This window comes from Dermacentor silvarum, chromosome 1 (genome assembly GCF_013339745.2).
Source record: "Dermacentor silvarum isolate Dsil-2018 chromosome 1, BIME_Dsil_1.4, whole genome shotgun sequence".
In the NCBI taxonomy this organism is placed as follows: Eukaryota; Metazoa; Arthropoda; class Arachnida; order Ixodida; family Ixodidae; genus Dermacentor; species Dermacentor silvarum.
In genome coordinates, this window is record NC_051154.1 from 53,506,651 (window position 1) to 53,531,742 (window position 25,092).

The window sequence follows — 25,092 nt, forward strand, 5'->3', positions numbered from 1 at the left end:
TGGCCGAAACATGTGCTGAGGAGAGGGTGATGGCTTTGGGGTGAGTGTGTTCTCACCGAGTAGACAACAGAATGGTCGCGAGGCCGACGTAGCAGGGGCTGAATTCGCAAAGCTTCTCTCGTAAATGTTCTTTAAACGCCATTGCCCGGCGACCTTGTATTGTAGTTAGTTGTAGTATAGTTCTTGGATTGTAGAGCTGAACCTAAACCAAAAAGGTTAAAAAAAAAAAAAAAAACTTGTGGAGTGAAGATGATGTCCTAAGGGGAAGTCGGCCGCCGCCATCTTACCAGGGGAATCGATTAACGCAGGCATTTGGCGCAGAGAAGGAAACGTTTTCTTCTCACTTCCAATGACTTAAAAAGGCCAATTTTGCCGTAGACATGTTTCTCGATGTCCCTGTCTGTGTGGATGGTTTTAGGATGAAGCTTGGACGTCTTTGCAACTTGTATTGGAGATAAGGGTGTCACTACTCAGCCTATGGCAATATTTTAGCCCGAAACAACACTGTAAAAAAAATTGCTTTGGTTTTACGGCAAATCTGCTGGTAATTTGTGACCGAACACTTTTCAAAGTAAGTAAAGAACGGTCATTTCCGTAGAACGGACAACCGTAAAAATAGAGACCGTATTACAAAATACGAGTGCTTACATATTCAGAAAACGGAAGACTCTGTATGCTGAATCGTATGGCTCGACCGTTAATGTACAGGTGCTTTCCGTATTCAGAAAACGGAAGGCGCTGTATGTTGAATCTGTAGTATACGGTCCAACCGTTAAAATACAGGTGTTTTCGTATCCAGAAAACGAAAGGCTCCGTATGCTGAATCTGTACTATACGGTCCAACCGTTAAAATACAGGCGTTTCCATATCCAGAAAACGAAAGACTCTGTATGCAAAATCTGTACTATACGGTCCAATCGTTAAAATACAGGTGTTTCCTGTATTACGTTTTACAGAGCATATTGATTGTTTAGAGAATGTACTATCGGGGACAGAAGTGCCCAAAATGTGCGAATGTCGACCGAATTTTATTGGTGCACTTTCTGCTGGGATCAGCCACGCTAACATTTGCATTCGGAAAGTGGTCTGCAACGCAGATGATAGCGGCCGATAGTGCAGAGATCAATTTGGTCGACACTCGCACGTCCTGGGCACTTTTGTCCCCGATAGTACATATCCTTTAATGCAAATGTCATGAATACAGCTCATCGCAGAAGCAGCAGGTCGCTATGGAGAAAACTGTCTGGCCAACACATTGAAATAGGTCAAAAGATCAAACACTTTGCCTTTTGTGATATGAATGAATTGCACAACATATATACAAATAAGTGCAAAATTTTATTCGTTTAGTACTTTAGATCACAGAAGCAATTTAATTTTCTTCGACCACTCGTCTTGCACTGTTTCCTGGTGAAAGCTGTTCCCACATGCCTTGCAAGGACAAACTTGCTGCTGTTAGGAGAAACAAATAATATTGGTGAATTTCCATCCTAAACGAAGTGGCAACAAAAGACAATCACAGAACACAACAAAGCGGTAACTGAAGTATGAAAAAACCATGAACTTGGTTCAACATTGTCAGAACAAGGGATGTTGCTGTAGCCAACATTTCGACAGATACGTGTCATCAGGGCAGCAACTGTTTTCCTTGGCAGCGGTTTTGGATGTGCATAGCTCACTCACCCCTACCCTCATCTGGTGCATATAGTAGGACAAGAGAAACCAAAGTGTTAAAATAAAGGTAGGAAGGGTGTGTTTCGCAGTGATTGTGATGGAGTGTGTAGGGTCACTGCTGTAAGTTGTTATGTTAGTAACAACTTACAGTAGTAGTTAGTTGTTACTTACATAAGTTATAAGTAGGGATGACCTAAACAGAAAACGATCTGTAGACCTAGTAGACCTATTCTTCCCAGAAATCAACAGAGGAATTAAAATAAACTGTTTGGACATTTGGCAAAAAAAAGCAATGATGAATTAGGCAAAATAAACTTTGTAACATGATGTGTCTGGTTAAGATCAGTGGAAATGGCAAATGAAGGTACGTTATCAATAAACATTTCATCAAGATCCCATAAAGAAAAAAAGATATTGGTCAAATATTAAATAAGCCAGGACACCAAATTAAACTGGGTATGACCATAAATAGTAAAGAACAGCCTGCGAAAAAAATGGGACGGGAAATGATAACAAGGTGCAAGATAGAGAAAAGTTTAGCGCTGTTTACTGTATGTTCATGCCACTACTGACGACTTGGAAGTTTCAGTCTTCCTGCTGAAGCTGTACTACTTGGATAAGGAAATGGGTCACTTTGCAGACAAGTCTACGTTCAGATTCTGTTCAAATCTTCAATGTAACTTTATGGAAGAAAATGGTATGGGACAGTCCTACTGGATGGGCATTCATTCTGCAGCACCATCCACAGGTATTAGCTTAAAATTTATTGGTCTCACTGGACCTTAGCTCTTGGGAAATCATTAGCTGTTTTTTTTTTTTATCACAGATGCCTTCAAGTTATATCGGTTGGCAGGAGTGCTAGCAAACATTATACTTGTAGCCGAAGTCAAAAGTGATATTTGGTAACAATGAGTAAAAGAAGCAAACAGCATTCTAAATACTGATTCAAGTCAACCGAAAAAGCTGCTAAAATGAATGTACCCTGGCCCCCAAAACACAATAATTACACATCACATTGATGCTCATCGTGTCGATCATGCTATTAGAACACTAGGCATCAAGTGAGGAGAATAAGGAGATCAAAAAAATTACATTATGTGGTTTTACGTGCCAAAACCACGATCTGATTATGAGGCACGCCATAGTGGGGGATTCCGGAAATTTGGAACACCTGGGATTCTTTAACGTGCACCTAAATCTAAGTACACGGGTGTTTTCGCATTTTGCCCCCATCGAAAATAAGAGAATGGGCACATCCTTTTTTTTTCGAACATTAAGTGTGCTTGCATTAATGTTGCCTTCCAACTCCGAAAGGAGCAGTTTGCGAGATGGTGACCGACACATAAGAAAACGCATGACATTCTGTGCAGCAGAACCTCACGTGCAAACACACTTTTTCCTGCAAAATGACATCCTGTAGTCAAACCTTGTGCACATGTGCCAACCTTAGAATTTGAAAAACACCACAGTGGAAGACACAAAGTGTTAACCTTGCTGACGAATACTAAAATTATTTGATTATTCATTCAAGATTCACAGACTTTGCTCTCTACGGGTGCTGTAAACAGGCACCCTGCTTTTGCAGTTGTACCAACAATGATCTGTAGAGCAGATGAGGAGAAATGGTTATGAAGTTTACGCAGGAGTATACGCCGCAAATGACAATCCACTTCACATTTTAATCTGGTGGAGGATGCGTACTCCAAAATAGAAGAAACTAGTGTACCCTAAAGATTGCTGTGGCCGATGCCTGTGCACTAGCAGGTACACATAACATGGCAGTTGCAATTATATTTCTACAAGCTATAATTACTGCAAGCTACTGCCAGTGTAATGGTCCACAGCTGTAATACATTTAGGGCAATTTAAAACACTCTAATGAATTTACCTCATATGACAGAATTGGAATGCAAATGAGTGATGCTCTATGTGTCGTCCCATACAATGAAACACCTTTGAAAAACCTGAATAGCCACCTGGGCCGTGACGAGAGGTGAAGTGTATTCCGTGTAAACTAGTACAGCTGCATAGTGTAAAGCTCTGGAGAGTGCATTTAGTAACAGCTGCGAGGCTTTTTTCTTTTTTTTAAACGGCACACAGTAAAAACCTCTAGCAGTTTTGAAAAACTCTTTTTATTAAAAAAAATTTCTGCGTGCAAACGAACAAGGACGAAGAACCATTTGCTTAATAACCCACAGATCTGCTCAATCCAATCAACAGGACACATCAATAGCACATATAACAACACGTGTGATAAAAATGCCACGGATCAGCGCGACCCCGTCAACATAAAAACAGCAATGCACATAAAACGAGCACTTAAGATGAAACTATGTTAAAGATAAGATGACAGGAGTGAATTCGCTTTATCTAGCAATGAAACATAAGGATGACTGATGCATTTTTACTTTAGTTTTGCAATTCAGTGCACTTCCACAATTTCTCTCGTGGTTTGATTTCGTTGCCTAAACAATGTGCCGGTGCTTCTAAGACAAGGTGAGCACGCATGTTCTTGACAATGCATGGCCAAATGCTTACTAGGGCCACCTTTCAGACTGGACAAGTGTTCCCTTAGTATCGTGTTAACGCATCTTGCAGTCCGCCCTACGTACACATGACCACATGTCATAGGAACCTGATATTCAACATTCTTCGCACAATCAAGAAATTGGTTCTTATGCGGATGTTTAATACAACATTCTTTCTTTGCATCACCCTTACTTTCGAACTTACTTTTTACCCTAGAACACACATTACCTCTTTTGTTTTTAGCCGAAAACACCACTTTTACTTCGTAACTCCCAGCCACCTTTTCAAGCCTGTGTGCAAGGCCATGCATATATGGAATCACTGAAACCTTGGAAGCTAATTCTTTCTGCCTTTGATTTTTTGTGCATAGTTCTTTATCCTGTAAGTTTTTTCATTAGTCTAGCGCATGACGCCAGCATCACAGCGAGCACGTACCCGGCCTCTCTTACCTGATCAACTTGCTCAAGAAAGGCAATGTTTACAGTGCGGCAACACGACTTCAACAATGCTGACCTGAAATGACTGTGCCATTCTTCACAAGCCTGGAATTGCTTGAGGCATAGTTCATGTAGCTTGTTAACAAGAAACTGTAGCTTCTTATCTACCAGTACTTGCAAAGTAAAATTTAAGCCTTTGCCTAGAGAGGCAAAGGCTTCTACTACTATTGAAGGCTTGACTTTTACTTCAGAAGTACCGGTACATAACAAGCTACCAGTTCCTTTATGTCAAGTTACAAATTCTACCAGAACATGTGTGTTGGTCATTCACGCCCCGAGCTGGAATACCACTAATGAACTATGCCTCAAACCATTCCAGGCTTGTGAAGAATGGCATAGTCATTTCATGTTGCTGGTCAGCATTGTTGAAGTCATGTTACCGCACAGTAAACATTGCCTTTCTTGAGCAAGTTGATCGGTTGAGAGAGGCCGGGTGCCTGCTCGCTGTGATGCTGGCGTCACGTGCTAGACTAATGAAAAACTTACACAGGATAAAGAACTATGCACAAAAAATCAAAGGAAGAAAGAATTAGCTTCCAAGGTTTCAGTGATTCCGTATGTGCATGGCCTTTCACACAGACTTAAAAAGGTGGCTGGGAGTTACGAAGTAAAAGTGGTGTTTTCGGCTAAAAACAAGAAATAATGTGTGTTCTAGGATAAAAAGTAAGTTCGAAAGTAAGGATGATGCATAGAAAGAATGCAGTATTAAAAATCCGCGTGAAAACCAATTTCTTCATTGCGCGAAGGAAGTTGTGTATCAGGTTCCTATGACATGTGGTCATGTGTACGTAGGGCAGACTGCAAGATGCATTAACACGAGACTAAGGGAACACTTGTCCAGTCTGAAAGGTGGCCCTAGTAAGCATTTGGCTATGCTTTGTCAAGAACATGCGTGCTCACCTTGACTTAGAAGCACCGGCATATTGTTTAGGCATCGAAATCAAACCGCGAGAGAAATTGTTGAAGCGCACTGGATTGCAAAACTAAAGGAAAAATGCATCAGTCATCCTTCTGTTTCACTGCTAGATTCGCTCCTTTCTTTTCATCTTAAGTGCTTGTTTTATGCGCATTGCTGTTTTTATGTTGACCGAGTCGCGCTTATCCGTGGCATTTTTATCACAAGTGTTGTTATATACGCTATTGATGTGTTCTGTTGACTGGATAGCACAGATCTGTGGGTTCTTAAGTAAATGGTTCTTCGAAAATAAAACCAGTTGTTAGAACACGATCGTGCTTGTGTTGCTCTTTTTCTGCATCCTTGTTTGTTTATGCACAAAATATTTTTTAAAAATGAATCTGTTCCACTTAGGCCGACTCGCAGTTTTGCTTCCTTTTTTTTAAAAGTAATGACACGTATGGCTATCCCATACATGTACAGTATGACCTTCATTCCCAAACAAAGTGCACAGCACTACCCTATGCGTCAGGTGCCTTGTTTCACACATTCTCCCAAACATTACTAGCGTGGGATGCTGAGGTTGGCAGGGAAACTGATTTATGGAGCAATATAAAGTATGAAGTACTCAGCTCTTAATGTTTTCTCTGCTGTTTAAGCATCGTTGGGTCTTATAGTAAGAAAATACGGAATACAACATGCATAATTCACGACGCAACCCCTTTTGAAGTATTTAGTAGTATGAATTATTATGGATTGCATATTTAGATTAGAAGAAGGATTTCATTCCACTGCAAGAATGGCATCATCCGAATAATTCTTGCGTTTGGTGCTATATTTACTTTTATTTCAGTTGGAATGTAGATGCATCGACAGCGATATCGCTTGACATGTCTTCAACTGACTGTTTCTCCAACTTAAGCAAACTCATATTCTGAAATGACCTTGTAGATGATACCAAGAACTTGCTCAGCAGGAGTATGTCTAACATTCACGAGATCCGAGGCTCTTGAACGCATATCTAAGAAAGCCTGGGGTGCATGCTGACCTCTCATTTAATCAGCAAGTTTCTGGAAATCTATAAGTTTTCTTGTGATGAATGTAAATTTGCTTGTACGGGAGAAACATGGAACTTGAACAGGTGAATTATGCAGCATAAGAATGACCTCAGCAAGAAGCAGGCATCAAGAAACATTGGCACTCAACACGCATAAACCGTCAAATAAAAGAATTATTGGGATGATTTAAAATTCTGGTAGTGGAATGAAATATGTTTTTTAATCTATATCTAAACTCCTTGATTATTCAGCGTACTACCACTACCTTTGCCAGAAACATTCATAGTCATTATCCTACCTATGCCAAATTATTCCGACCAATATTCAAGCCCCTTCATAAGCTTCTTTTTTTCACTGCCAATTCTCTGAGGGAGAAGAGGTGTCCTATTTCTCTCTACCTATTTCTCGTTCACTGTTCACTCTCAAACTGCATTAAGCTTGAGCAGGTTCTATGCTTAAAGCTGTGTTTCCCTTTCCATCTGCTATCTTTGACCCACCTGGTTAGCTAAGTAGGTAGAAAAACTGCAGAAGAGAGGTGGTGGCGCTGAGTTGGACTTGTGCCCCAAGGAACCTTTGCACGGTGGCTCGACGAGCAACTGCTTGTGGCATGGAGTGGCTCAAGCTGTGATGAGTTCACTTTGTAAAACCCAGCTGGTTACTGCTGGCCCGTCTTTGCCAGGACAGGAATGAACGTTGGCAGTCTGCAGTCTCGGTTTCTTCCTTGAGGGCCATGGCCATGTAAAGAAACCTTGTCTCGACAGGCTGCATATAAAAGGATAATTTTCTGAGCTAAGTCTTTTTTTCCTAAAAGAACACATTTAAGTTGTATTTGTAACTTTGCAACACTTTCCGGGTGATGCCAGCTGTACTTCATTGCACAATACCACAATCATGACTGAGCTGTGGCCATTCTGAATACAGCTTGCAACACCATATATACAAATGCAACCAAAATAGTAAACATTTGTTGTAGCTTCTGTATATGGCACTATTCAAATGAGACATTTGTAGCACTCTTCTCAGCTCAGTAAACTTATTTCTAGTTATTTTACTTTTCATGGGGAAATTGCCATGAGCTTGAAAAGTAAGTAAACATTCTTGCTTCAGTTTATTCTTCAAATTCTTGCATCACGAAATTCTTGCATCACGAATGGATATCAGGAACCCATTTACACCACAGGCAGAGCTCCATATGTTTAAAAACATTATAAATCAGAGTACAATATCACAATTCTCATAATAGTGTCATGCTAGTAATATTGGTGGCTATGGCTGCTTCAAGCAATTATTTTTCATAAAGGTGGAAACAGTTATCAAATTAAATTGTTTGCAGCAAGGATGTACAATCCACAAAATCAATCAAAAAGGCTACGTTGTGTTCACTATTCAAACGTTTAGGATAGGTTACATACAACAGCTAATAAAGAAAGCAAACTTGAAATTTCATCTCAACTGAAGAAGAAACCAGTTTTTGAATATGGAGCAAAATGCCACCAGCTCATGTGGAGTACACCCTTACTATGTACTCCAAGCGAAGAATGTTGTTACAGCAATGCTTGAACACTATATGAATGTAACAATCAACAACCTTAAGCAGAATCTTAACACCACTAAACAAATCATGCTTCGAAGATTCCTGATCCGAAATTCTCAACAAATTGTTCTGGTGTTGTATGTGTTAAGCTTGTTGTGCATTCTGAAATGCAAGCTCACATCTACAATTTCTCTAAAGGCAATATCAGCTTTCTCAAGATAGGTATGACGTGCAGATAAAGTGGATAATGCATGACATCATGAACACTCTGATGTGTTTACCAGTGGGCTCACTCTTGCAGCCATGAAATTATGAGATGCAGACACATTTTACATTGAAACCGGTTTTGTGGAGTACTGCATGCTTCCCAGGCTTCTCCAGTTGTGAGAGCCGCCTCCCCTACACAAATGAGTGATGAGGAATAAAAAAAGAATTTCAACATGCAACAATATGTTGGTAATTTGCTAGTATCCATCAGGCTTTTTGACTCCTAGCTTGCCTCATACAAATCTACCATGCACAGTATTTGCTTTGCCCAAGCATCAGCCACTTTACGATGCAATGTGTACAGAGCCCTTGCCCTTAGTTTTTCTGCTTTGGAAACAGTTACCGTGTGTTCAGCTGGCGTGGAGAAAGGGGACATAAAATACTATGTGCACCACTGATCTCTACTATGTTTTGCTGGATGCCGCTTTGCTGCCCACAGAGCCAGGCGTAGATGAAGCCAGCGGAAATGCAGTGTCGTGCAGCGGCTTGTCCCAAAAGTAGGGCATACGCTGCACTTACTAGTGTGTGCCGTCGCATAATATTGCTGCCGTAAAAATTTTTCTTCATGGTTTTACACATCTAGGCGATGTCTCCACATGTCTGGTGAGAGCTTTTACGACGTTCTGAACCCGTACGTGATAAGTTTTTCTTACAGAAAGCATTTTCTGATTCACAAGTGTTTTCAGAACGCGCCACTGATGTTAGCAATGCTGTCAGTGCTGTGATGGAAAATTCTGGACGTCTTCTCGAAATACTTCTCTGGACGGCTTTGGTAGCTTACGGCACAAAGGGCAAGCATTATAGCAGAAGAAATGCCGCACTCCCATGCAGGTGAAATGCCACAGCAAAGTCGTGAAGAACCAACTTCTGGGACAAGGTTGGCTTCAGTCGAAGGCGCTCAATGCGCTATCCAGCCCCCTAAGTAGAGCTCAGTGGTGTGCAACCTTTTATACTAGCTTTGCTTTCTAGTCGGAACATTGGAAACAGCTCCCACCTTACTTTTCTCAACCTGTGACATGCGAACCAAAAGTCGTATCACTGTATTGATTCTATGGCTTTAGTTTTCGAAGCGAACTGCCTGCATATTCTAGCATATTGTTAAAAAATATAGTTGGCGCATTTTTACTGCTACAAGACAGGTTAGTTGGCTGATAGAAATGTGAAACATGTTACCAGCGCTCTGATAGGATGCAAGAAGCAGAATTGAAATTTACTTGGCACAGGGGCTACAGCAGGCAAGTATGTTTACTGTATGCTCTAGTGCTGTTTCAAGTAAAAGTTAAGTTGTTATGCTGTATTTCTACTTATTCTGAACCATCAAACTGCACAATCAATGTTCCAAGTTTACACACTCTTGGCGTTTGATTGCCCATGTCATTTATTTCCTATGAACACAGGCAGTAATCCCTCTATAATAAGCAAAATGAGTTAGAAAAGGAAAAGCCGTGATATTAGTCCACAATTGCCGAGGGCAGAAGTAATGGCTGATAGCACTTAATTGAAGCTACATAAGTATTCAGTTTTCTCACAGCTTGTTCAGTAAGTAATAAAGAGGTATGCTGTACACCTTTACATGACCAATGCAATCTGGTGAGAGACTGTGCACTGAGTCTGCTTGGTTGTGTTCGGCAGTTTGACTTTGGTATTTTGCTATACATAATTCCTTGGGTACTCTTAGCTTACTTTGCGATAAAATGGAACTTGGAGCAGTGGTCATCTATACATAAATATTTGCACATAAATAACGCAACCACAATTATAGCATGGTGAGGGGGGGCAATATGAAACTCAGAAAATGAAAAAAAAAAAATATTACGATTATAATGTGACGTGATGCCACAAGAAAACAAAGCAATGCATAGAAGCAGATGGCGCTTCCGTGCCACCAAGATTATTTACTAAATAGGCAGTGCTTCAGAAGTACCCGCGACACAATTGAACAAGGCAAAGCTGCATTTGCTCGTGTGTGCTTGAACATGGCTCCACATGCAGCAGCGATCACAGCATTGTTGCCAAGTGGTTTAGATCGCCGCAGTTTAAAGTTCCAGAAAATGTACAGAAGAACAATCTGCTTTATAGCCTTACAGAATATAACGTGAAGTACACTACAAGGCCAGAAACATTCCTAGAAAAGTTGCCTTATATTTGCATAAACTGGCAAGCAGCATGGCTTGTTTTACATAGAATAAATTTTCATGATACCACAGTGTGCAGGGTTTCATAGACAAAGTGAAAAAAAATTGCCCGCCAATCTACCCTGTGAAGGTGGTTGGAAAGCGAAGCTTTTTGCGCCACCCTCACGGTGACTGCGGCGCACTTGATATTTCACACACTACAACGTAACTTTAACCATGGCCTTTATTATTATTTACTTCACAACAATGTTCACTACTGCTTTATGATCGGTGTGATATACATTACTAGACTACCCCATAGTGGGGTAGTCTAGAAAATGACCCGAAGCAGTTACTAGGCTGGAAGGGTTTCGAATGACGTCAACCCTCTTTCAACCAGCTGCATAAGCTTTGCAACAGCTGCAATCTAATCTTACGGACCGCGCCGAGCTTGTTTCCGTTGTTTGCCCGAGCTTGTTTCCGTTGTTTGCCCGCAGCCCTTATCATCCATCATGTTAGCTCATCACTTTGAAGCTTGTTTTTGTGGTTTTTCTTGCGAAAACGAGTGCTTAGTTGTACGCTGAATGCCTGAATTCAAGTAAGCTATACTGTTATACCTGCAATTGTTAGCGGTTCGTCAGGATCGTTTTTTGCTTACGACGGACACGACAGAACCATTGGCTGGTAGAGGTACAAAGCTTCGCTTTAAAACATTCAGCCCATATACCAGACTATGACGGTATGCAATAATTGTAATCTCATAACCTAAAAGGTGTAGTTGATTTTACAAAAGTTGACATTCTTCAATCTGAGCCCTGTAAATTTTAACACGCAAGGGCACCACTTGGCTAAGCAATAGGGATGTAATGTGTATGCATACAAGCATTACCCCATGCATTTGTACCACAACGCCCAAAAGAAATCAATTTTCCCGTCCAAGTCTGCCTCATGCAAGACTGGAATTACAGCAAAAGTTTATACAGTCATCCAAACAAGAACACCTCATTTTCACATATAAAATTCATATAAATATATCCCTCTTGATGCCAGCCTCCTGGAATGCTGAACCTTGCTGCATGCTTTAGAGAAATTATAGTAGTAGCACTTTAAAGTTATTTAGGGCTGCAGAACACACCTACAAATGCTGCATTTCATGTGTAACAACTTGGTTGATTTGCTTCAACAACCTACCAAGAGCAAATTAAAACTATTTCTTCCTGTTTAGCATTTTTGCCTGCTACACCACAATCGAATGTCATCGATATATTAACTAGGAGAAACAAATCATTAAGTGTAAACTATTTAATCAACTTCTCAAATTTTAATTACATGAAATACGTGCGACATGAAAGTTTTTCCGAGCGTGAAAGAAAGCCACGAATACACGCAAAGAGCCTCGAGCGGCCATTCATGCGGCAATTTTATGGGTATTCGCGAGCTTCTTTCCCGTTCGAAAGAACACTTATGTAGCACTTTTTGCACAACAGGATGCTGTATCGGGAGTTGTTCATGGTGTTCTACAATTTCCTCACTTACACTTTTCATCTAATTAGAGTAATTGAGAGGTTGATTAAGACTAATGATCTAATTAGGCAGAATGCAAAGAATATTCTCAGTATCTCCAAGCAATGGCAAACGTAATAACTTGGTTTTGTCCAGCTACGTGGCATCTGCATTTTTAAAAATATTTATGCATCATAGTTGGGACACCGTATATTAACACCTTCACATATTGCCACAGTTGCGTCTTGTAACATTCAAAGGGTGCTTGTCCACCAGCACTCCAATGTCACTAACAGTGATCACCTACACAGCTAAGTGGATCACCATGATGCAGGTTGGTAGTAAAATGCTGAGAGAAACAAATCCACTCACTTTGAAGGCAATAATATTGCGGTAACTTGAGAGACATGGCCTCATGGCAGGCAGCAGATTTCTTCTCAGCTCCAGCAGGACACCAGCAACTAGTCTTTCAGTAAAAGAAAATATTGAATCAGTAATGTTATGTTACCTTGTTCTTGCTAAGCATCAGCACAATCATCTGATTTTCATGCATATCTACTTTCTGCGTAAGCAGTTCAACTGATGTATTTATAAAATACAGTCTATGTTGATTGCATTTGCTTCTCTGGCATGTACAATTTTTTTGCAACTGATACATTTACAGCTAGCTACACGACACGAACGCTTGGACTGCCCAGACATCATTAGAAGCAAAACGTCTTATTGCACCACAAGCAGTTGCGCCAAGGAAAGACACAGCAGAGCAAAAAAAAATTTTTTTTTGTAACTTCAATGAAAATGCATGCAAGCAAGGAGGCAACTATCGCACGTATAGTGCCAGTACAAGCGTCAATACAAATTTTGTGCGCAACTGAATGCACTCTTATTCTAAGTTTTTAACGCGCATGAGCAATAGATTATACGCGCCACACAAAAAATTTCGATCGCGCTACCATGGAGATCGATGTGAAATTATATGTGATCCTTTTTCCTATTCACGCGCCATTTTCGCCCTATAACGCTGTTTACTGGCCTTTTGAAAAAATATATATATAGTTCTGTTCGCGACGCCAGCTTACCACACATCATCTAAACAGCTACGCTATGCAAACCGAACAAATAGAATTACAACGGGCTTACCTCATACGTACGCGTACGCGCAGCGTGCGTACACTGCTGAACATCCGTTGAGGGCAGGCTATCCCGTATCCAAGCGCATACGTGCACCCGTTCACAGGACTTCTTCGATGCCGCAGCGTGCAGAGTTTTGTAGACGAAGGGACACATTCCGTTCAAACATCCCCGCGCTAGGACGGCACTTGACGTGCACAGAAGCGTACACCACACCGCGACAAATTCGGAACTTTGCCAGTCCTAACATGCCGAGAGTCGTACAGCCGAGAGTCAAGCAGCCTAACCATCCATCGCGTCTGTTCTTCGCTCACGATGCGTCAATCTCTGTTCCCTAGGGCCTTGCTCCACTCTTGAGTACAAATCAAGACATATTTACGGTAAACTAACAAACTGTACAACGTAAAACGGTAAAAGCCGGCTGACTACACAATGCAGCTCCGTCAACCGCTCGTCTTGTTAAATCCTCCGAGATCGGAAGCGCCGCGCGTGGTTCCACCTGGTGCTGGGAGCGCGGAGAACAAAACAAAATCGGTTTCGTTTTCCCATTTATGCAGTAGTTGTTGGAAGAGTAAAATGTTTGCTTGACAAATAATTGAACTCTGGAAGAGGAGATCGCTTTCTCTGCCACAAGGTAGTACATTGTATACAAAGAGATAGAGAAAGCAAGGAGAGGAAAGGCAGAGAAGTCAACCAGACGAGAGTCCAGTGAGCGTTGCAATGCCGTGCTAGAGTGTAATGCGATGCGTCAATAAGCTCTAGTAGACTAGTATAGTGTTAATTTGTACTGGCTGGTGCAAGTAATGAACGGGAAAATAATGAGTTGTGCCATTACTTTTACCCATGGATAAAGCTCATGTAATAAATGGTGTTACATGTTGGGTTAAAAAAGAAATAAAGGTTGAATCATTATGCCAACTCGGGACAGGACGTTTTTTTTTCTTTTTCTTCCTCTCTTTCCTTTTGACAGTACACACAGTGCTTTATCACTCATCTTCGATCACCTTCCCGTAGTTTGCACACGTATTGGTGCCTTTTCGATGCCGCAGCGTGCAAAGTTTTGTAGCTGAGTGAAACACATTCCGCGCAAGTGTACCCGCGCTATGACGGCACATGACGAGCGCACAAACATACACCACACAGCGACAAATTCGGAACTTTGCCTATTCAAACATGCCGAGAGTCAAGCAGCCTAACCATCCATCGTTTCTGTTCTTCACTCACAATGCGTCCATCTGTTTTTGTACAGCAGAATTCCGTACAAGAAAGTGTACGTTCGCCGGTCTTGTTTCAAGATGAATCGCTAAATGATACATGATATATATTAATGACATAGCATTAAATATTAATTCAATAGTTCGCCTTTTTGCCGATGATTGTGTGATTTACAGAGAGATATATGGCTAGCCCTAACGACATTAAAACACTGCAATCTGCCTTAATAAGCTAACGGAATGGTGCTGCAAATGGCAGATGCAAATTAACACAGAAAAGACCAATCACCTGAACTTCACTTCCGTTCCAACGTCTCAAACTAATACTTATATATTAAACAATAGCATAGTACACTCGGTTACATCGGTTAAATACCTCGGTGTCTACATAAATTCTAGCTTTACATGGACTGGCCATATAAAATATATCACAACTAAAGCGCAAAAGAAACTTGGCTTTCTGAAGTGACGCTTGCATCTGGCTGACAGGGACACCAGGCTTCAAGCGTACACTTTCTTCGTGCGTCCCTCCCTGGAATATGCATCATTCATTTGGCATCCCTACCAGATCGCCCTTACCAATCTACTCGAAGCCGTCCAGAATAAAGCAGCGCGATTCGCATGTCATCCTACTCCCGATTTCAAAGCGTTTCATCTTTGAAACAAACACTCAACATGCCGCCACTCGCAATGCGCAGAAAATTCGCCAGATTATGCTTTTTTCACACACTTTATCACAGCAACACATCATTTGCCCGGTCACACATTTTACCGCCACCTCATACTTCACATCGCATCGATCATGCCTACAAAGTTAACCCTATATATACCTTCGCCCGGACGGAAAAGTACAAGAATTCGCCGTTAACCTCATAAATAAAAGAATGGAATGAGTTACCCTCCAGAATTGCCACGATAGCACACAGTCTTCTTTATTTCAGTCAGAATTACTATACGTATTGACAATCCTAGCACTTTTAGTAACATTTTTCTCTCCCAGAGCCCTTATTCGCTTTCGCTATTTCGTTCTTGCTTCGTTGAGTGTGATTTTTGTGAGAATATTTACCTTGTTAATATGTTTCACGACTTGCTGTACCCCAAAGTGATGTATTTACCACCTGCGATGCTCCTTCATTTGTGAAAATTGTGTTCTGCTCTATGTCCCCCCCCCCCCCCCCCCCCCCCTTATGTAAGGCCCCTGTGGGCCCTTAGGGTATCTAAATAAATAAACAAGAATAAATGCTTGCGATTACATCTTACCGCAAGAATTGAGAACACTGTCAACAATTGAACAGTGCAGATTATGCGTAATGGGGGTGTGTCAATGAATGGCAGTTGACGGAGATGAGATATTTTGCAAATACAATGGGGCGATTGAAACCAAATACTGTACAGTTCAGTCAAACCCTTCCACTCCTGAGTTAATTCTTTCTCTCAGTCTAAAATTTCATCTAGCCGCAGTACTTGGATTTATAGGCCGCCAGTTCTCTTCGAGGCCATTTCTTGTTAAGTGCAAACGCAATCATGGTCATTATACTGCGTTTCGGTACTGATTGAGAGTGCGCACAATTTTTGCACAGCGCACCAATGTAATTGCCAATGCACCAGCACCTGAACGGCGCAGGTTTGTTTACGTTGTCATGTATGGCCACCGCTCTTCGTTCACTAAAACTTATATGCCCGATATATATATATATATAGTGCTGACACCAAATAACCGTCAGTACAAACACAGGCGCCATTTACGTTGTAATAAAATATGCTTAGAGGAAACTTTGTGAGTACAAGCGCTCACGCAGACAGCGTGTATAGTTTTCCTTGCAAAAATACGGATGATCGCATAACAAAAATACGGAATTTTGTCTGTTTCGTACAGAACAGTGTAGTCACCGTATTATTACGGAAAAATGTCCGTAAAACTTAAAACGGGGAGCACTTTCCGTATTTTAACGGAAGTTTTGCTGTATTTCTGAAAATGGGACATTTTCCGTATTTTTACTGCAATTTTTCCGTATAATGACGGAAATCCTCCGTATATTGACGGAAATTTTTTACAGTGAACATTCCATTATTTTCCAATGAGTCTAAAATATATATTAAGATATCAAGGGCAGTTGAACTGCAACTGTTCTCCGTGTAGTACAGCACGCTTTCAAGGGTGAAGTAGGGGCGAGCGTTGACTTCATCTTTGCCGGTAAAAATCTGCGAGCGTTGCCACTCCAAAATTGCTTTTTACAACCGCTACACTATATCTATCAATTAAGCACTAAAAAACACGGGGACGAAAAGCAAAGACACGAGCCAAGCGTTACAGTCACATAAAAAAAGACAAAAGAAAGAAATTGATCGTGTTTTGAGTATTTTCTGTTTTCTGCATCCTTGAGCTTTGGTATTTAATCAAAAGCGAGATTGCGAATGAGAGCTTCCTCAAGCAACAATTCTGATGGTGCGCGAGTCGTTTTCAGCGAACCGCTAGCCGAGTCACGCGCCGGCGCGTGACAGAAGGCCACCGGCTCCAACGTTTGCCGCATGGGCAGAGAGACTTGGACACCATCACAAGTTTGGTTTGAGGAAATGCTCATATGGAGCGCCGGGCGCAGAGGTGGACAACTTTTGCAAACACTCCTTGTCGTTGATCATTTTAGTTCTCAACACAAGATCGTTATACGAGATAAATGACGTGCCGCTAAGAGCACAAAAATAACAATCAAAAGAAAGATTTTGCCAGTTACTTTCGCATTCGAGAGTGGATAAACCAAATAAATGAATTTCATGAGGTAGGTTAGCGCCCAATGGCTGCCTCTTATTGCGCTATAGTACAGTGTACTAGAAGGGGGCAGTGGGCTTACTCAGCCGCTCCTCTGACGCAGTCAGCGTCGCATCCAAGAGGTGGCGCCACTGGCAACTTCAATGGAACCTTGCTTGCAGAAGCTTTGATTTTCCTTGCGTTTCTGGCGGTTCAGTTCGAAGCAGTTCACACTCTTATTTGTTTTTAGTTTTGGCGTACTTGACAGTCTTTACATATCTTGAGCAAGCACTATATTTGTTTAGGCCACATGATATTTGCCATATTAGAACCTTGTGGAAAAGGAAGACGGCAACTCTTGGGCAATTCTCTGCCTATCCTAACTCTTAGACGTTTTGTGCAAAGAGCTCGTCGCTGACGGATGTTGCTTATGCGGAAGGGGCCTTCGAATTTTTCGAATTATCGGGCAATCATAAAAAAAAATTGAAAGCGGTTTCATGCCGTGTCGACCTAATGTAAAATTTTGTCAGACAGAAAACAGTGCGTGCATACTTCCCAGCTGGGCTCAAAAAAAAAAAAAAAAAAATCAGGCACGCTAATTAGGTTTGTGCCTTTGCTTAGCCAAAATGAATATGTATATATGGCTTAAATATTTCATTGTCCCACTTTAGTTGTTCCATGCTTCACAGTAGCCTTCTGCGTTTATTATTAACCATCATTACGCCGGCACACATTTGTTAAATCAAATCAGGTTTGTTTTTTCCATAAAGAAATGGAGGGAGGCCTGAACAAAAAGTGAAAACTAGTTCACGTGACAAAGGCTCCGGCCTATGCTCATGTACAGTTATATAAGGGTAAGCAAAATGAAGTTAACAGGGCTGTTGCTGACACAAAACTTTTATTTGCAAGAAGTACAGCAAGCCATTGTTTCATGCACTTCAACTCATGTGCAATGGTTCAACTTCAGTTGCTTGGCCCTCTGCCGCTTTCCTGCCTTGTCACAGTTAATTCCTTTCACATAAGAATGCAGACGTGTGACAATGTAAAAACTAATTATTTTAGCTGTGAGGCTAAGAGCGTGCACATTGCAGCCAACTTCGAGGGAAAGCTTACTCTTAACAACTTCCAGCATATCCATAACGCTGTCAGAGTGTAGCTCACTCTGAGAGAAGCCTTCTGTGAAAAGATCCTCTAGAATTTTCACAAAGCCGTACAGCTGACTGGAGGGATAAAGGAGAGGCCTCCTTGGTCACAGAAGTTTGTTAGCCGGGCAAGTTGAAAACTTTCGCCTGGTGGCGTCATAGTGAGCAGCTTTCTGCATTCTTGGCATTTTGTGCTGGAAAGGACAATACACTTCCGCGCAACATAGCCCGCAATGTGGTAAGTGAGCCTCGAGTCGCTTCTGGCCACGTGCTGGTTATGGTCCTTTGAAACCCGCAGGCCTGTGCAATGCTGGGATACCACGTTTGTGTGGCCTCTGTGGCAGTAGCGCTAGCAGCAGTTTGACTGCACTCATTTCTGTGACCTGATGCTTCGAGAGAGTCAACTTCCAGTAAGGAGGCCAGTGTACCTTCTTCGCAGTTTCCTTCACTAACTGACCTAACTAGACCATAAAAAGAAAAACAATTCACAGTGATCAGGAACTACGTTGGAGTTGAGCACAAAACGTGGCTCGTAATGGAGCTCGCATACTGCGCTCGTGTCGTCCAGGGGAGGTTCTATGGAGATTCTTTTCCCGCTCTTTCCGCCTATTTTTATTCTTCGGGACGCCAAACAAGGACAACTTCGGCCCATCCTTCACATAAACATAGCCTGTTTGGCACCCAGGCGCGTAACAGTGGTTTTGTCGATGCCACGGCATGGCTCAGTTACTGCAAGGCATACTAATCTCGTGCAGGTTATGTGCGAAAAAAACACTGAAGGAAAAAAAAAAAACCCACGCGACACGTCCACAGGAAAAAACAACGCAGCTCAGCAACTCCAACTAATATGATCGGGCACTGGGCGGGCACTAGGCAGCTGCGCCGTCGCACCCACGTTCCATTGAAACCGACGCCAGCGCCGCCGCTCGGGCTATTGGAGAAGCTCATATTTGTGACATTCGTGGAGCCGCCGCATCGCATAGCCTCCGCCAGAGAGTAAGCCCACTGCCCCCTTCTAGTACACTGTAGCTATAGCTTCTTTGCCACTTCAGCCACTTTCTGCGTGCTTGCTGAGTGGGAATGGCGTTTCTAACATAAAACGAGGTGAATGGCCGAAACATGTGCTGAGGAGAGGGTGATGGCTTTGGGGTGAGTGTGTTCTCACCGAGTAGACAACAGAATGGTCGCGAGGCCGACGTAGCAGGGGCTGAATTCGCAAAGCTTCTCTTGTAAATGTTCTTTAAACGCCATTGCCCGGCGACCTTGTATTGTAGTTAGTTAGTTAGTTGTAGTATAGTAGTATAGTTCTTGGATTGTAGAGCTGAACCTAAACCAAAAAGGTTAAAAAAAAAAAAAAACTTGTGGAGTGAAGATGATGTCCTTAGGGGAAGTCGGCCGCCGCCATCTTACCAGGGGAATCGATTAACGCAGGCATTTGGCGCCGAGAAGGAAACGTTTTCTTCTCACTTCCGATGACTTAAAAAGGCCAATTTTGCCGTAGACATGTTTCTCGATGTCCCTGTCTGTGTGGATGGTTTTAGGATGAAGCTTGGACGTCTTTGCAACTTGTATTGGAGATAAAGGTGTCACTACTCAGCCTATGGCAATATTTTAGCCCGAAACAACATTCCATTATTTTCCAATGAGTCTAAAATATATATTAAGATATCAAGGGCAGTTGAACTGCAACTGTTCTCCGTGTAGTACAGCACGCTTTCAAGGGTGAAGTAGGGGCGAGCGTTGACTTCATCTTTGCCGGTAAAAATCTGCGAGCGTTGCCACTCCAAAATTTCTTTTTACAACCGCTACACTATATCTATCAATTAAGCACTAAAAAACACGGGGACGAAAAGCAAAGACACGAGCCAAGCGTTACAGTCACATAAAAAAAGACAAAGGAAAGAAATTGATCGTGTTTTGAGTATTTTCTGTTTTCTGCATCCTTTAGCTTTCGTATTTAATCAAAGGCGAGATTGCGAGTGAGCGCTTTCTCAAGCAACAATTCTGATGGTGCGCGAGTCGTTTTCAGCGAACCGCTAGCCGAGTCACGCGCCGGCGCGTGACAGAAGGCCACCGGCTCCAACGTTAGCCGCAGGGGCATAGCGACTTGCACACCATCACAACTTTGGTTTGAGAAAATGCTCATATGGAGCGTCGGGTGTAGAGGTGGACAACTTTTGTAAACACTTGTGGTCCTTGATCATTGTCTTTAGTTCTCAAGACAAGATCGTTATAAGAGATAAATGATGTGCCGCTAAGAGCACAAAAATAACAATCAAAAGAAAGATTTTGCCAGTTACTTTCGCATTCGAGAGTGGATAAACCAAATAAATGAATTCCATGAGGTAGGTTAGCGCCCAATGGCTGCTTCGTATTGCGCTATAGCTTCTTTGCCACTTCAGCCACTTTCTGCGTGCTTGCTGAGTGGGTATGGCGTTTCTAACATAAAACGAGGTGAATGGCCGAAACATGTGCTGAGGAGAGGATGATGGCTTTGGCGTGAGTGTGTTCTCACCGAGTAGACGACAGAATGGTCGCGAGGTCGACGTAGCAGGTGCTGAATTCGCAAAGCTTCTCTCGTAAATGTTCTTTAAACGCCATTGCCCGGCGACCTTGTATTGTAGTTAGTTAGTTAGTTAGTTGTAGTATAGTAGTATAGTTCTTGTATTGTAGAGCTGAAGCTAAACCAAAAAGGTTAAAAAAAAAAACTTGTGGAGTGGAGATTATGTACTTAGGGGAAGTCGGCCGCCGCCATCTTACCAGGGGAATCGATTAACGCAGGCACTTGGCGCAGAGAAGGAAACGTTTTCTTCTCACTTCCAATGACTTAAAAAGGCCAATTTTGCCGTAGACATGTTTCTCGGTGTCCCTGTCTGTGTGGCTGGTTTTAGGATGAAGCTTGGACGTCTTTGCATTTTGTATTGGAGATAAGGGTGTCACTACTCAGCCTATGGCAATATTTTAGCCCGAAACAACATTCCATTATTTTCCAATGAGTCTAAAATATATATTAAGAAATCAAGGGCAGTTGAACTGCAACTGTTCTCCGTGTAGTACAGCACGCTTTCAAGGGTGAAGTAGGGGCGAGCGTTGACTTCATCTTTGCCGGTAAAAATCTGCGAGCGTTGCCACTCCAAAATTTTTTTTTACAACCGCTACACTATATCTATCAGTTAAGCACTAAAAAACACGGGGACGAAAATCAAAGACACGAGCCAAGCGTTACAGTCACATAAAAAAAGACAAAAGAAAGAAATTGATCGTGTTTTGAGTATTTTCTGTTTTCTGCATCCTTTAGCTTTCGTATTTAATCAAAGGCGAGATTGCGAGTGAGCGCTTTCTCAAGCAACAATTCTGATGGTGCGCGAGTCGTTTTCAGCGAACCGCTAACCGAGTCACGCGCCGGCGCGTGACAGAAGGCCACCGGCTCCAACGTTAGCCGCAGGGGCAGAGCGACTTGCACACCATCACAACTTTGGTTTGAGAAAATGCTCATATGGAGCGTCGGGTGCAGAGGTGGACAACTTTTTTAAACACTTGTGGTCCTTGATCATTGTCTTTAGTTCTCAAGACAAGATCGTTTTAAGAGATAAATGATGTGCCGCTAAGAGCACAAAAATAACAATCAAAAGAAAGATTTTGCCAGTTACTTTCGCATTCGAGAGTGGATAAACCAAATAAATGAATTCCATGAGGTAGGTTAGCGCCCAATGGCTGCCTCTTATTGCGCTATAGCTTCTTTGCCACTTCAGCCACTTTCTGCGTGCTTGCTGAGTGGGAATGGCGTTTCTAACATAAAACGAGGTGAATGGCCGAAACATGTGCTGAGGAGAGGGTGATGGCTTTGGGGTGAGTGTGTTCTCACCGAGTAGACGACAGAATGGTCGCGAGGTCGACGTAGCAGGGGCTGAATTCGCAAAGCTTCTCTCGTAAATGTTCTTTAAACGCCATTGCCCGGCGACGCGCGAGACTAAATACCGACCGCAACATTGCCCAAGGTTAGCGGTACAGAAAACATCATGCTGGCAACTCTGGGCTGCTCACCAAATTTGGCTCTTTCATGTACCCAGAATGAAGGCCGAAATTCCCTAGTCAAGTCGACCAGTTGAACAGGCGAAGTGAAACTCGCTGTGCATATTTTTTCGCTGCTGCCCATATGATTAATGATGGACCCGCCTATGCGCATTGTTCTGTTTATAATATTTTCTGTGTTTGTTTTAGGCAGGACTGCGTTATCTCGCGAGCGCTCACATGAATTAATGGGTAGATTGTTAAGACTGTCAACAACTTCATCTTCGGCGATGCCTTATGTCTTGTGTGGCATGCGCGATCATTTGGATGAATCGTCTTGGTGGCGACGATTGTTGACCCGTTTTGTGTATGTAAGTGGTCGATTGTGCGTGATAAGGAATCGGTTAGTCGCATTAACCTGTGTGTGTGTGTGTGTGTGTGTGTGTGTGTGTGTGTGTGTGTGTGTGTGTGTGTGTGTGTGTGTGTGTGTGTGTGTGTGTGTGTGTGTGTGTTTATTTGACCAGAAATTTAGTTCGCTCCACGGTAAAGCTTCAGACTCTTTCTATGTTCTCAAATTGCGCAATATATTGCGCATAGCCTGCTAGCTGGAACCATGCAGTGCTGATGACATGCTGATTGCAAAATAAACTGCACCACCATAAGCTTAGCAACTGCCTTGCGGAATAGATAGCATTACATTTCCTAAATGTGTTGAGCATCGACAAGATCGAACGACCTACAGAACGCTGATTTACGCACGGCAAGATATGTCAAGGACGGGTGGGCTGGGCCAGGGAGGCCAAGAAACCGCCACAACAAACAGGTGGGAGGGCAGGTAGGTGAATGGCTTTGAAGTCTACGCTGAAACAAATATAGGAATGCTAGGCGCCTCCACGCCGTTAAAAAGTCAGGTGAATGTTGAAGAGTGCGACAGTGACTAACGTAACAGAAAATAGTTTTAAGAATGGGAGGGGGGGACCGCATAAAAGGCGTCAAGAACGAGTCGTGAGAGCATCTCGTCACTGCCCGATCGCTCAACACCAGACGGCAGTGACCAGTCGCCTAGCTGAGGCTCACCTACCCCGTCGTAACACGTGCTAACTTAGATTTCTCATAAATAAATGCAACATAGTTTCATTTCTCTTCAGAATAAGCTGCAAGTGTAAACCATGCGCCCACGTTCGTCTCCGGCGTGCACACACGTTGAAATCTGGCGCACGCACGTACGAGGAGGGGGAGGCGATAAGAAGGGGAGCGCGGCACGCAGTCGCGTAACTTCACTAGGGACATCTACGCCTCGCAAATCTAGGGAACCGCACAAGACGAGATCTGGCAACACTGGCGTGTTCTAGTGGGGATTTAGACGCTCCCCCCGGCCCCCGGCGACCTTCGCTAATGATATGTCCAGCATCAGAATTGGCTCGAATTTTGTCTAAAGAACAATTTAAGAGCATTTAACAGCGAAGCTGTTCTAGCTAACTGTAAAAAGTGGCGCCTGCTGTCGCAAAACCTCGCCGAGCTATGGTGTCACTGCGTTGCCTAGCAACCACCTCGCGGAGCGGCGTGTACCTCACCACCTCTCCGTGCCGTACACATGTTGCCTTGACATGGGACCACGGTGTAAGAATAAAAATTGGAGGACGCTTAAGCTTCGCCTTTAAGAGTGGAACGCGACAGCGTTATCGGGACCCGTTCGCATCGCATTTTTCTTTGAGTAGGCTTCACTACAACACAGAACGTAGTAAAGCCAGCTTACAAAGACCAAGCTTACACCGATCCTCTTAAAGTCGGCTGCACTTTTAAACAGAAATGCATTGCTGGGAAGAGGTTTTCCAGGGGCAATATAACGTCGTCTTATAATCTTAAAAAATGGAGGCCCTAGCACATTTTTTTATTATTTTATTAATTGATTGCTATTACCCCGACGCGCGCGCGTGTCCAAAGCGCAGTAGGCCGGCGAAGTCCCCTCCTCCTAACCTGCCGAACATGCGAGCGCCATCTGGATATGAATTTCGCAGCCAACCTATCCGAGCGCGCCGCTGTTGGTATGGTAGAAATGCTGGAAAAGGGGTTTGTGTTTGAGTTTCCTCGTAACAGAATTATGTTTTCTCCTACGTTCAAATTACAATCCGACGCCGCCATGTGTTTAGTTTGTGGTTAAGTAGTACTTTATCATTTTGTAGCGTTAGCTACACTGGCCTAGCCAAGCCCGTTTCGCGCGGCACATCAAGAGCCGTGCTGCGCATGCGCAAGGATGAGTGATATGTCACACGGCTTGCGCACCGGAGCCACCGGAGCCGGCACCTCTCGCGCACTCCGCCGCCGCCGCCCGCGACTCACAGCCGCCGGTCTGCGCATTCCAGAGGAGTGACGTCGTAGCCGTGGTAGACGCACTGGCGCTGGCGCGCGCTCGCTGTGCAGTCGCCGTCTGACACTGCGCTGGAGCCGCTGCGCTTCTGACTGGCGTTTGTGTGTGTCATTGGAGCAGCAGTAAGCATGACAATCAAGCTAATCCTTGACAATCTAGACAACCAGGAAAGCTAAGAATAATCAGCTGAACCTTTGCTAACGCTACGTATATCCTGGCATAGCCGAGCTAAGCCACTGCAACATTTTTTTTTGTGACGGATTTCACTGTGAGAAATTCAATTTTTGTTCACTAATGCCTTGCGCCACGCGGAGGGCCTGCGCAGTCATGGGTCGGGGTGGTTGGGGATGATTTTTTCCGCCACGGTCGCCGACATCCACGCCGACGCCGGATTTTATGCGACACGGGG

General features: G+C 43.1%; 1 long non-coding RNA gene across 1 annotated transcript; it reads right to left on the bottom strand.

Annotated features, from left to right (window-relative positions):
- Window positions 1–1,334: 1,334 nt before the first annotated feature.
- LOC125945846 (uncharacterized) lies at window positions 1,335–13,935 on the bottom strand. Its single transcript, XR_007467158.1, has 4 exons — window positions 13,212–13,935; window positions 12,444–12,537; window positions 7,151–7,415; window positions 1,335–1,452 (listed from the first exon to the last, which is right to left on the bottom strand). It is a non-coding gene; the product is annotated as an uncharacterized LOC125945846 (long non-coding RNA).
- Between the last annotated feature and the right edge of the window lie 11,157 nt (window positions 13,936–25,092).